General features: G+C 34.6%; 1 protein-coding gene across 1 annotated transcript in view; it reads right to left on the bottom strand.

Moving 5' to 3' along the window:
* Window positions 1-13,286, bottom strand: part of LOC149787628 (uncharacterized) — a 40,499-nt gene that overhangs the window by 26,847 nt on the left and 366 nt on the right. The window lies entirely within an intron of this gene.

Raw genomic sequence — 13,286 nt, 5'->3', positions numbered from 1 at the left:
TTGATTTCGAATGACTCTTTGGAACCGGACAAATCTCACTCTGAATAAATAAATTTTACTTAACTTAAATTTAACAAATCTTTCTGTTATTTCTCATGCTAATTCCATCAAGCCATATAAATGGATCACAAAGCTCATTAGAAAGCTGCTTTGGTAGAAATCATTCATTGTACATACTCTCTGAATATCAGCGAAGGTCATAGTACTTTTATCGTAGGTGTATTGAACGAACCAGTCCAGAAACGGTTGGAATTTACAAATAAAACGGCCATCACCAGTCAATCCTCAATTGACTACGTATATCATGAGAATTAATGTTGGGTATAGTTTTAATGCTGAACGTCTGGTTGAAACGATTGCAGCTATTTTTAACGATCCGTCAGCAAAGCCGTGGCTAAAGTTCACAAAAGTGCACTGATCAGTACCATCCAGTTGCTAATCGTCTTAAAACAACTTTTTTCGGCTGATAAAATAATGTCCGTTGCTTTGGTCCCGGTTTGTTTCTAGTTTGGGTTGACACACTGCTCTGAAGACGTCTACAACAACTATTGATTCTATAACTGACATCGTTACTTTCTCAAATTGAAAGATGAACTAAAGTTACTGTTTGTATACACCGATGTGGTCGAGTACGTCATTCAGAGTCATTAAATTCAAAGTGGATTTATCCGTCGCTGCTTACGAGAAAGGTGTAAACACTTATCACGTTTATCGACACTTTTGTGCATCTTTATTGTCTTTTTGTCAGTGTTTTGACAGTTTCAATAATAATATAAAATGAGATCTTGGACAAACTATTCTATTCCCGAAACAGTCATGATGAAACTGCATTATTTGAAAATGATTCTCAAGTGAACTGTAAATGCTGTGTGTATCATGTGCATCAAACGGTTGCTTGAAAGTATGTCATTGTTTAGGAGATATGTTAAAATGAACTTTTCGTACAGTGGCGCTAGCACTCCTCTTAAATTTGCAAAGTAGTAAGTCGCTCGTACGTCCTCAAAATTTAAAAACAGACACAAGATACATAAAATTTTACTGAACGTACGTGGTGTGCGTAAAATATAACTCTGTGCAAGCTAATTTACAGACAGATTTGCTAATATTTAATGTTCTGCAACTATGTGCCCAGTGATCTAGCCACAATACAAAGAGTCAACACCTTTAGTTAGTGTTTATATGTAGAGCATTCTTCTTCTACATACCTGGTTACATATTCGTTCATCTATTCTATTGCAGGTGTCATTTCCGTTGGGTAGTCAATGTCAAGGTCAGTCTGGCATTATATACATGCATATAAATTTCGAATCGATTGTCCAATGGTTAAAAAAGGTCATGTATGTCGGAATATTGCCAATTTACCCCACATGTGCGTTTCGCAAATAATGGTATCCGTCAATGGACAGTGAGCGACAAAGTATGACATGGACCCCGTCCTATGACAAACATTATTTAAATGTTATCTTATGAGACCAAATAACTCACATCTGTTTAAAGAAGTGAATATTTGCTGATCTCTCAAACTTTAGAACGTTCTTCAAACAAGGCAAACTTTTTCACGGTAAAATAGTTGCACGTGAATATTCAACCAGTGGAACGCTTTGTAGTAGAATTGACACACTTTATGTGAAAACATTGCAAATAGTCAAATTGATGAACAGTCTATGGCTCGTCTGACTTAACGATGTGACTTTACCAGATATTTTATGTGTGATCCAGTGTTGACGATGGATGATTTTGTGTAAAATGCTTTCGTTGCAAGAAAGGTTGCTCTTTCAAGTCTAATTTGTAAAAGAATAATTCATTTTTAAATGTTTCTTGTTATAGAACTGCGCAATTATAATTTAACTAGAGTATGGGGCACTTTTTACGCGCAAGAAATGAAATGTTCATTCTCTGAGTCAGAACGAACAAAATTATCCTTTTTTTGTTTCTCTCTTAACTATTTCCATTAAAGTTTTTAACACAATATATGATACACAGAATCTCAGATGGGTAATATTTAACTATTAGATTTGTGAAACTCGTTAAATAATGTCCAGCTTTTTTATTGCCAAGGCTTCCAATGACGACATAATTCAGCTCATGTCATACATTCAATATTAAATCATTGTCCATTTTATATCCTTTCTATTTGATTAGTAATAAATATTCTCTCTCTCTCTCTCACTCTCTCTCTCTCTCTCTCTCTCTTATTTACTGTTTTTATAAAACATTCCAAACAATAGTATATCATATACTTAGGACACGAAGAATCAGCTGGGAAAATGCACAGATTCGTATAGTATAAGAGACAAGGTGACAAAGTAAATATCATCATTTCTGTCGTGTCAGATCAATAGTAGGTTTTACAACTGTTAATTGTTTTTTCATAGTGGATTTGTTACATTTTTTTCATGTTCATTGATTTCCAAATTATAAGTGCCAATTAGAATTGATGTAACCATTCAGTACTCGTTACTTATTTTTAAAGGTCATACATATATACCAGAAATATTAAAAATAAAGGTTTCACATTTTATTATAGATGTCGCAATACTTCTTGAAGTAATAACTTAAACCATATATTGTGTTCATCGTGTTACTGTATACTTCATAGCTAGAGTGTTTCGAGTTTTGTGATTAATTGAAAGGTTACAACCATGTATTGTTTGCAAAAAAGTGCCTTACAAAAGTTCACATTCATGTTATAAAATATATATCTTCAGACATGCATGTATCGTTATTGGTAATAAACATTAAATAAAAACAGAAATAGAACCGTATACAATTTAAAAGTAATTTATGAAAACAAACTTATCAACTGTGGACAGCTTGGAGCCCGCCTGAAACGTAGAAACGCCTTCTACCGCCGTTTTCCACCTTTCTCCCTCCGGACAAGAATAACTGATAGATGTGCCGTGCAAAATTCTCTTCGTTTCAAAAACCATTACCAATTTACGGTTCTCTATATATGATTAACTATAAATATTCTCCCTCCGACAAATATTGACAATCTTTTTCATTTGCCGATTTTATTCTAAATATTATCATCAGAATAGAGTCGTCTGATAAAATCACACAGAGACAAACACTAAAGTTTCCATTTTTCCATGCATGTTGCTTCATATTATGAATCTTTTCTTTAATCTAACTCGCGGTAATATGACGCAGATTCTAAGTTAATACATACAAGTAGAGTCTAGAGTTACAGTGTTGATGATTACTTGTTTTGACGCTAAACTAAAAAGATATGCATAGTACTAAATCAAATCCTAAATTTTGCAATGCATATTCATTTTTGTCAAAATACATTTATTATCTTTCTAAGCTTGCAAAAGCATAAAACTCAAAATGTAGTACATATATTGTTTTGTGATTTATTGATGTTGTTGTTGTAGGGTTTAACGCCATTTTTCAGCACACAATAGGCTATACATGGCGGTCAGTATTAATGGTGGAGGAAGAACCCGGGAAAACCCAGGAAAGAACCACCGACCCACGAGAAGCTACTGGCAAGCTTTTTCACATGCCCACATTAGCCGAATCCAAGACTCGAACTCACGCAGACAGAGGTGAGATGGCAGTGATCCGTAACGGAGAGCGCTTTAGACCACTTGGCCACTCGGGGCCCCGTGATTTATTGATAGTATTTCTGGATTAAATTGCGGCGATCTTGCAGTTGTTTAATAATAAATTATAACGATGACAATAGTCATTCTTTTTCTTCTTCTTCTTCTTCTTCTTCTTATTATTATTATTATTATTATTATTATTAGTAGTAGTAGTAGTAGTAGTAGTAGTAGTAGTAACAGCACGTTGCCATCTAATAATTCTTTATTGGCTGACCTAAATTGTCTCAGCTTCTTGGTATGTTAGTGTTCCTCATACATACTTATACTAGATTGTTTGTGCCATAGAATTCTTACTAGACAAGTCAGCAGGAAATTGCAAAGGTTGAATGATAAAATCACGATAGTAGCTCTGCGGTCAATAATTGCCTATGATCGATCAATGAGAACTGTTATTTGTCTTCAAAAAAGTTCACCACATCATAATTTTTCCACATTCAAAACCATGGTTAGATATGATCAAAATTATTCACAATCCTTTTCAAGACGTCACATATTTACAGCGAAACAAATTCAAAGACAGTCACTCTCTAACTGTAATTAAAATGTGTAGTTCATCTTTGAAGTCTTGGAAGCAGTAGATAGGAAATGAACTGTGTATTTGATTTTTATTTTGTATCCGATGGAAATGACTAATAATGCATTCGAACCGTCGCCCAGATTGACGATAAAAAAAGATGAATTTCAGAGTCAAACATACTCACCGACCGACAGGTCAAGATATACTTTCTTTGAAATTTAGAAGCAACGTTTGTTTATCAATCAGTAAGAATACTCGAATGTAGAAATCGCATGTAATAACCATATTATACTGGAAATATGCTTTGCATTCCGCGCATTTATTTTCACATTGATGATAAAATAGCACTTGATTCTTTCAGAGCTAAGACTGAAAGGTATTTATTACACACACTGAAACATGTTAAGTTATTGAAAGCAAGAATATGATACTTACACGTTCCAACATTCATTGATAAGTATATATTGATCCTGAAACACCTTCATTCTATACTTCTGTTTTCTGGCGATGATTGCTGTCAATGTTCACGCTTTATACTGATAGTTGTCTTCACATCATTACGAACGCTGATCGAATGAATACAGTTCCTTATGTTATAGACGAAAGCAAGTGAATGTGAATGAGGATGAAAGTATATTGTCGTCCTAAGTAGTAAGATTTTCTTGGTCGACATTTCCATTATTGTAGATGACATTCATTTCTTAATACATATAAGAATTACTTATGAGAGGACTTCAAGCTGTCTGTTTGTTATTTGGGGTAATGTGATCCAGTCAAAATCTCAGCTAAATATAATAGATCATTATTCTATAAATACAGTCTAAGAACATATTTTCGTCTGTTTGGGCTTCACATTTCCAAGCTGAATAATATAATTTCAAAAAAGATGTATACTTATGTTCGAGTTCAATACCTAGCCTTGGATATGACATTAGAATGTACCAGAAGCGAAATCATGTGCAGTTTGGTGTAGTTTTCCATTAATTTTCAGAAAATGCTATTGCCACATAGGTCAAGTGAGGTTGTGTACAAAAGAGGTTTTGTCCACAAAGTCTAAATTCCTATTTTCATATCAGTTTTGAATCATGTACTTATGTATTCAGTTATACATTTTGATAAATCATTTATATAAAGTATTAATTGGAATTACAAAGTGCTCATTGACATTTTGGACTGAAAACCTACTGTGGGATTTGTGTGACTTCATTCAACAACTTTCTGGATTATATCATTTCACTATATGAGGACTATGGGTTATTTCGCTCATTAAAGACTATTGATACATCTGGACTATTGAGAACGTTTCTGATTATTTTGGATTTAATTTCAATCAGATTATTACCTTGTATTGCAGGAAAATAAATTATTTCTTGGAATTTGCACAAATTGTTCGATTCGCTTTCTTCCTATTATTTTCCTCTAGACCAGAGAATCGTAACACAAAAAGCATACAGACCAGAATATTAACATGTTCTGCAAAGTGTAAGAGAATCATGCCCACCAGAGTGTTTGACTCATACACAAAATCGCGTGCACGTAAGCAAAATATTTAATGATAGATAAATAGTCTATGCTGCGAGAATTGTCTTAATTATGCTTGTAAGATATTAAAAGACATCAGCATAAGTTATGACTGGAGGAATTGTTCAAGATTTATAAGTGTTCAAATTAACTGATCGGAATGTACCCTAACAATAAGAAAAAACGGCATAGAAGAGTTAGATCAAAACACATTTAAGACAACAGAAATACACGAATGAAGGATTTTGAAAGAATAGAGAATCAGTACTTGAATTACTTGGAGGGTGATTTTTATGGGTGAATTTGTTTATCCTGATGCGTCTAAGTATCACTCTGCATCTTCTCATTCACAAATAGCCTACAAGGTTTTGAAAACCACGATTGCAAAACCTTGTTTTTTATTTTATGGGTCTGTGTGAGTATGATCCGTACATGATTATGTACAAGGTAACAAACCACTAGGGCAAATACATAATTACTAGCAAGCAGAAAAAATACTACAATGGAGCAACGGTTCATTATTATCACACACTCCAAGCACACACACACACACACATACACACACACACACACACGGAAAAATGCGGGCCCCCGATTGGCCGAGTGGTCTAAAGCACTGTCCGTTACGGATCACTGCCATCTCACCTCTGTCTGCGTGGGTTCGAGTCTCAGATTCAGCCAATGTGGGTATGTGAGAAAGCTTGCCAGTAGCTTCTCGTGGGTCGATGGTTCTTTCCGAGGTTTTCCCGGGTTCTTCCTACACCATTAATACTGGCCGCGATGTATAGCCTATCGTGTGCTGAAAAATGGTGTTAAAACCCAACAACAACAACGGAAAAATACATATATTGCAGAAACGAATATAAGTTGTACTGTCCTGATGATAACAGGACGTTTCTTTATGTTGATTGTTGTCAAAGAAAACAAGAGATGCCAACAGTGCAGTGCTAAATAATTTAGATGTTATGAGTAACATATACCGTAGTGGCTACCATTTTGTTGAACTTACAATTGGAATATGTACATGACATCATCAAAGCTGCGCCTACTTGACCTGGTTACGGTACATGTGATTAAATAAGGAGGAAATTGCGATCATCTTCAGGCAATGCACAAACCAGACGTGTTGAAGGTATAACAGCTCACTGACTTAATCTTTATGCTATTCCAACGAATTTCAGATTTAACATGACACACCATGAGCACCTGAATTGATAGAAGTTGCAAGGAAGAAATGCGAATTTGAAAATATGTCTTCGGGATAATATGTTTATGATAGAAACAATTGCACAATCGGTAAATTACGAAACAGAAATGAACCGCTCCGGTGGCCTAGTGGTTAGAGCGTCCGCTTCGGATGCGGAAGGTCTTGGGTTCGATCCCCGGCCGAGTCATATAAAAGACAAAAATGGCGCTCATAATTAAGAGGGTAGTGTTAGGACTGGTCGGCCTGGTGTCAGGATAATGTGACTGAGTGGGGCATCATGTTACATGTCTGCGGCGTGATGCCCCAGTGCTAGACCACTATAACTGCCACACTGCCAACATCGTAGCGATATGACTGAAATATTGTTAAAGCTACGTTAAAAGTCCAAATCACACACACACAAAACATAAATTTACGACAATACTGTTAGGAGGGTGGATTGGAAGCTTGATCGTCGAAATAAGAGCTAATATAATGTTAATGGTCCTTAGACAGGAGTGTTCCAAAATAAGTTTAAATGATCTCTAATATTATGCAAAATAGTTGAGAAAATAATCGAAGAAAGTGTCGGCAATATAAAAATCTCAGCGACTATGGAAAGTCTATGAAATAATTTCGAGTGTCGAGGTCAGACACCAATTTACAGAAGCAACTATGTATTTATATTATGACCACAAAAAAATCACAGAAATTAGTAATCTAGTTGAATCTGATTTGGTTTGAGAAGCGGAATACAATAGAGACATACGGAATACAATTGGTTTTTTTTTTTCTTGGTGATGAAAAGATTGTTGAGATAGATCCTAGGAAGAAATGAAATAAGCCGGTAGAGTTCTTGGCAGATGTTTAGCAAGGAACCTGGGTTCATATGTGATGATTGTAGAACTCCTCACGATGTATAGAAGAAATAAAATAATCCAAACAAACTAAGACACTTTGAAAGATCTGCACGGGTGATTGTATAGAAGTACAATTCTGTTATAGATGTTTTCAAAGCGAATGCGCGTTTTCAGTTGTAGTTTACATTAAGGACAAAAATGATGGAATTTTGTGATTGAAGAAAACCGTTTTCTACCTGGCAAAATAAATGAGAAAAAGAGTATGTCTCAAACAGTACAAAAGGAATATAATATCAGTGAGATTTAATTATGTTGCAGAGAAACGTGTATATCACGAATTCAAGGTTCTTGTACCTCAAGTACACATTGCCTCTGGCATACTCAACATTTTGTCTTATTAATATCCTCTAATTTAACAAGAGTCCATAAAAGAGATGACTCTATGTAATGTTTGCTTTGAACTCATTTATACAAATGTATATATAAGTCTATCAAAATCCTTAGAGTGGTTGATAACTAAATATATGCAATGTTATATATTGATCCTTGTCTTACTTTCATCTTGCACTTTAAAGGTTTCTTTTTCTTGTTTAAATTCTATAGGAGAATGTTCGGATAAAGATCATTGACATTGCACAGTTCAAATCCATGTAATATATTTCGAAACTTTGTTCTGTAGTAAAATATTCTATACTCTACTTAAATACTTTTATAAATTTGATAGCTATGTCTAATTAAGTAATCAGAGAACAAGTGCTACTGATGACCTTCTTAAATAAACGTATAAAAAAAACCCAGATAAAATCTGGGTTGTTACAGCCGTACAATATTTGCACATTTATAAATTTACGAAATGAATCTCTAAGTTTGTTTTAGTTATTATTATATGTGAATTCTATTATTCAGCGACTTTAATATTTAGCTAACGAACGAATGTACATGTTTTCTTATTTGTTTTTAATTTAAGGATCAACGTCGTCATTTTGATTCTATTTCATTTGACGTATTTCGACATATATAATCAAGTATTCTACAAGAGTGACTTGACGTTTAGCTATTGACATTTATTTAAGCACAAGCTAATCTATTCTTTCTGGTATGTAATTTCATCAGGGCAACTATCTTTAAAGTTATAGATACATCTGAAAGCCTTCTAAATAGATGATTCGTTTATTGTCTTACTACGAAATGGGAAGGTGATGCCATGGGTGTCTTATTTCAAAGAATCTTGGATATCGCTGATTCACTTCAGATTGCTAGGCACGTGAACTCGTCTCCAGGGATATATGATGCACTGCAGGTAACATGATATGAAATCTGAAGTAATATTAATTCAAACATTTGGCATTATTTCATGTCGTACTCTCTTGTCTATGACCATTCAGAATATTTTACACTACCAAGTCCAATCTAAAGGGAAGAAACAAGTGCACTCGGTTATTATATATGATAATTTCTTTATACACTTGTCTTGTCCTTCCGAATTTTTCAATTGTTTGTAGTTTATTCAAATGCATATCTTTTGTCAAAAATCTTACAAAGAATACAACCTTTTTCAAAGATTTTAAGAGATAAAAATCGTATTTTTAACAGATAATTTTTTGAAAAATTTTAATTACGTTGTTTAGCTCTTAGTTTAGAGAATGTTTTTAGGAAAGCTATCCAGAGTCAACAATATGTGTAATAGTAACAGGGGAAGTAATTGGTAATAACATCAAGACATTAAGAGATTTTTCTGACCCGACCAATTTAATTTACGATGTGGAAAAAAATCAAATCGTTATTTGTGCGTTCGCCCCGTCGCTTTAACCTTTTCGCCGAGCTAAATGATTTTACATTCTGGCTGGTCTATTATTTTCTAATTTTTAAAACACCTTATATATTGTAACTGGTATGACATTTCTTAATTTATAAAATAATACCTAAATATCTGACTGTATTTTAATTTTTAGATTGAGGCCATCCAAGGCCTCGTGCCTTATATCATTTACATTTTTAACTGGATAGATAGTTTGTGTGATATCTACTGGTCGCCTCATCACATCCCCTAGTAATAAGTGGAATGGCAATCTGCTTCAGTTTTGATTGGTGGTTGATGTCTAGTTGTAAATTCATGTCATTTCGTCTTGAGTTGAAATCGTTTAAAGTCCGATTGTATAACCGTGTAAACCTGACTGGAGTTAGGCTAGTTTCGCAAGGTCCTATGTACAGCCAATTTATATTTGCAATACATACTCATCATGAACGTCTGGCTGTGTTACTCTCTACCGAAGCTTGAACATGTACACTGCAGTTGTGATCCAAAGAAAACAACAATATCCTTATTAAGGCATTAAGAGATGAACCACGCATCCATGTCTCTTTCTCGACCATCTGCAAACACCAATGTTTCAGGATTAGAGCCAAGTTCAGCTTGTAAGATAGCCTATAGACATGTTGAATAACAGTAGATTACAAAAAAAAAAAAAAAAAAAAAAAAAAAAAAAAAAAAAATATGTGAATCAACGTAACCATCAGCGGTACCGATGTCAAAACCGTCAGCGTTACCGAAGACGGAACCATTAGCAGACAGAACCATCATAATTATCTGCACATGTTATGTAGGTCACCAAGGTGAAAATCACAGGTAGAATTGCCGCCTGTAAAAGACTTCCTGAGATGATGAAACAATATCGGGCTAGATGGGAGACCTACTCCAGCCCTGCACCAGCGTCGATTGAAAAGGCGTTAGAGTGGATATAGCTCTTATGTTACGTGGAATGGCTTTGCTTTGGCCACCAGCATTATTCCTCATCTCACAGTCCAACGCCGGCAAAGATCAGCGATCCCATCGACGGAGAAACTTAACAAGAACTAGCAGCAATTTATTTTAAATACATCTGATCCATTTTATGTAGATTTTCAAGTGTGCGATACCGCCCGAAGAGTTATGTCTATACCACCGTACGCCCACGACCTCAGACATTACTGTACCATGTGCCGTACTTGACTTCTTTTCTTTTCAAACGCCTTATTAAGATGAGACCATATGGCTTAGAGGACATGTGAGAGGCAGTTACCATTACAGCGCAGATCTCTTTGGATACAATACATACTAACTAAACATGTCATTATTCCTGCTAACATTGTCAGCTGTTCAGCTACTTAGGTAGCAGTGATAATTGGTGCGTTCTAAACGCACCACTCTTTTCCACTTGACGAAGAACGTATCAGCCACGATAAGGCATTTGAACACCTGGAAGCTGCGCAACAGTCTAAGTACCAATCCAAGCCTCGATTTTCTTAACAAGGGGCTTGCTGGAAAAGCATATTTGGATTTCAGCGAAGCTGAACGCGAGTACTGTCACGTGACTGGGCTGAACATAAGATGACACCTTGCTCGGGCTGCAAAGGTATGAGCTGCTGTTTGTTTTCTGTGCACGTTGACTGGAAGGAATACATTATTTGAGAGTATTCCTTGTGCTTAACGTAGCATGGATATTTTATGTTCGTTCTTTATACGACGAGGTATCATAATTTCAGGTCTCTTATTGAACATATACAAGACAAACACTTTACACAAAATCTACAAAACATTGTGGACTACTACATGTTTGATTCACTAGGGACAATTTACAAGAAAAGATATAACGTACAAAGCAATGCAAAATTGACAAGCAGGTTATAGTGTCTATCACATACCAAACCAGTATGTTTTTACCTAAATCTAATTTGAGAACAAAGGATGGAAAACTAGCGCGGCCAGAAATCAACGTCATCTACAGGATGGTAAAGATTTATATCGCACTAGAGTTATTCAAGGAGGTTCTTAAGGAAAGATTTCAAGATAATTGTATAATAATAATAATAATAATAATAACAATTTTTAGAAAATGTAGTTACTTGGGTTGATATTAGTGCAAACTTTGCTTCGGGCGCAAAAGTAATGACTGGCTGGATTTTTTTTATAAGACTGGTACAGGAAGGTTATTTTAAATTATGCCAAATGCTCAAAGAATTTTAAATGGTAGTAGCCAGTATCGTTCGTAACGTATGCGTCTTATGTCTGTCTACCCTAGGTAAGATTCAATCAGCAACATCCTGAGGAACTCGACTGGATGTCCTTTGGATTTGTAGTGGTTGGCGACTTTCACGTCGGTTCTGTTGCGAATGTGGCTTTTGTGATTATTTATTCACTTTCTGAAGTTAATGGTTTAGTCGACATATTGAATGGCACAAATATTGCATGTCCGAAGATATGTTATATTATTGGCGCGACATCCTAACCTCTGACTGATCGTGTACTTAACTTCTGTTGTCGAACTTCTGAAAGATTTGGTCTTGGGCATGTGTTTGCAGATTAGACAACGCTTGTCTTTGCAATGGCATGTGCCTGAATCTGTGGTGTCTTTGAGGTTACCCTGCAAATAACAGATGGTCCTCGAGATTATGTGTGTGTGTGTGTGTGTGTGTGTGTGTGTTTGTGTGTGTACTCGTTAGATGATATTACTGAAAATGTAAATATTTTGCATTATAATAATTATGTTCTAATCTTTAACTTTTAAAACCATCTTCATCATCACACGTCTATGAAGTGTAGACCTCGACGAATGTGTCTTCTAACCAGTTATCGATAACACTTTTTAGAAAATGAATGAATCTGAAAGGAATTTCTATGAAAGAAAACGCTATTTGGTCAGCACAATTTATTTTCAACAGTAAATGCCAGAAGCAATATCAATATTCCTCTTTATGAGAAAATATATTAGCAAATGTGACCATCATGAAACTATGACCAGTCAACAAACGTGTATCTAAAAATATTTATAAACAGTTTGACCTTCCAATAATTCGTTTTAATCAAAAATAATATGCAATATTATTTCCAATGAGCAGATCTTTTGAACGATTCATGATTCAGATCAAACTAATGCATATTTTAAAAGATAACTTAAATTGCAGAACAAAGTTTTCACTTAACACGTCATTTTGTCAGTATCAAGCAATTACTATCTGTCAATACACTTGCTCTTAGTTTTTGTACAATACATGGAAAAAAGTATTAAATCGCACTTTCAATTAAACTCTTTCTTTTCTAGCTTAAACATGCAAACTGAAACAAACCCGATTTCTGTTACAAAGATTTTAGTGAGAATATTGGAAATAATGTTGACTCTCAAATAACGGGTCAATAATTCATAAAGGCGAAAACTTATTGAATTTAACATTTGATAATAAAAAATGAATTAGCCATAAGCTCTTCCAATTGATAAGTTCAGATGTAGACCGACGATTAATTAAAATTCTCTGAAGACGGTGATACAATGAACTCATAAATGGCCCAATTTCAAATATTTATATCTTCTAATTAATATCCTCATCAAGTACCCATTACGTTATTTTAAGCACGTCTTCGTTTTGAATGATATCATTAATGTTCGTGTATCTTTTGGCGCATCATTTATATTATTCTTACTTGCTTTTGCTTGTTGGGATGAATCGTGTAATTATTTAAGCAAATACTAAGAATAAACAATTATGGATTGAGTGATTCATGAACGAGCTAAATAAATATGTTGATTACCAATTCGCTTATTCATATTAATTTG

This window comes from Sinohyriopsis cumingii, chromosome 11 (assembly GCF_028554795.1).
Source record: "Sinohyriopsis cumingii isolate HCF-2022 chromosome 11, ASM2855479v2, whole genome shotgun sequence".
NCBI lineage: Eukaryota > Metazoa > Mollusca > Bivalvia > Unionida > Unionidae > Sinohyriopsis > Sinohyriopsis cumingii.
Note: the sequence above shows the minus strand (reverse complement) of the source record. Positions and strands in the feature narration are given on the sequence as shown.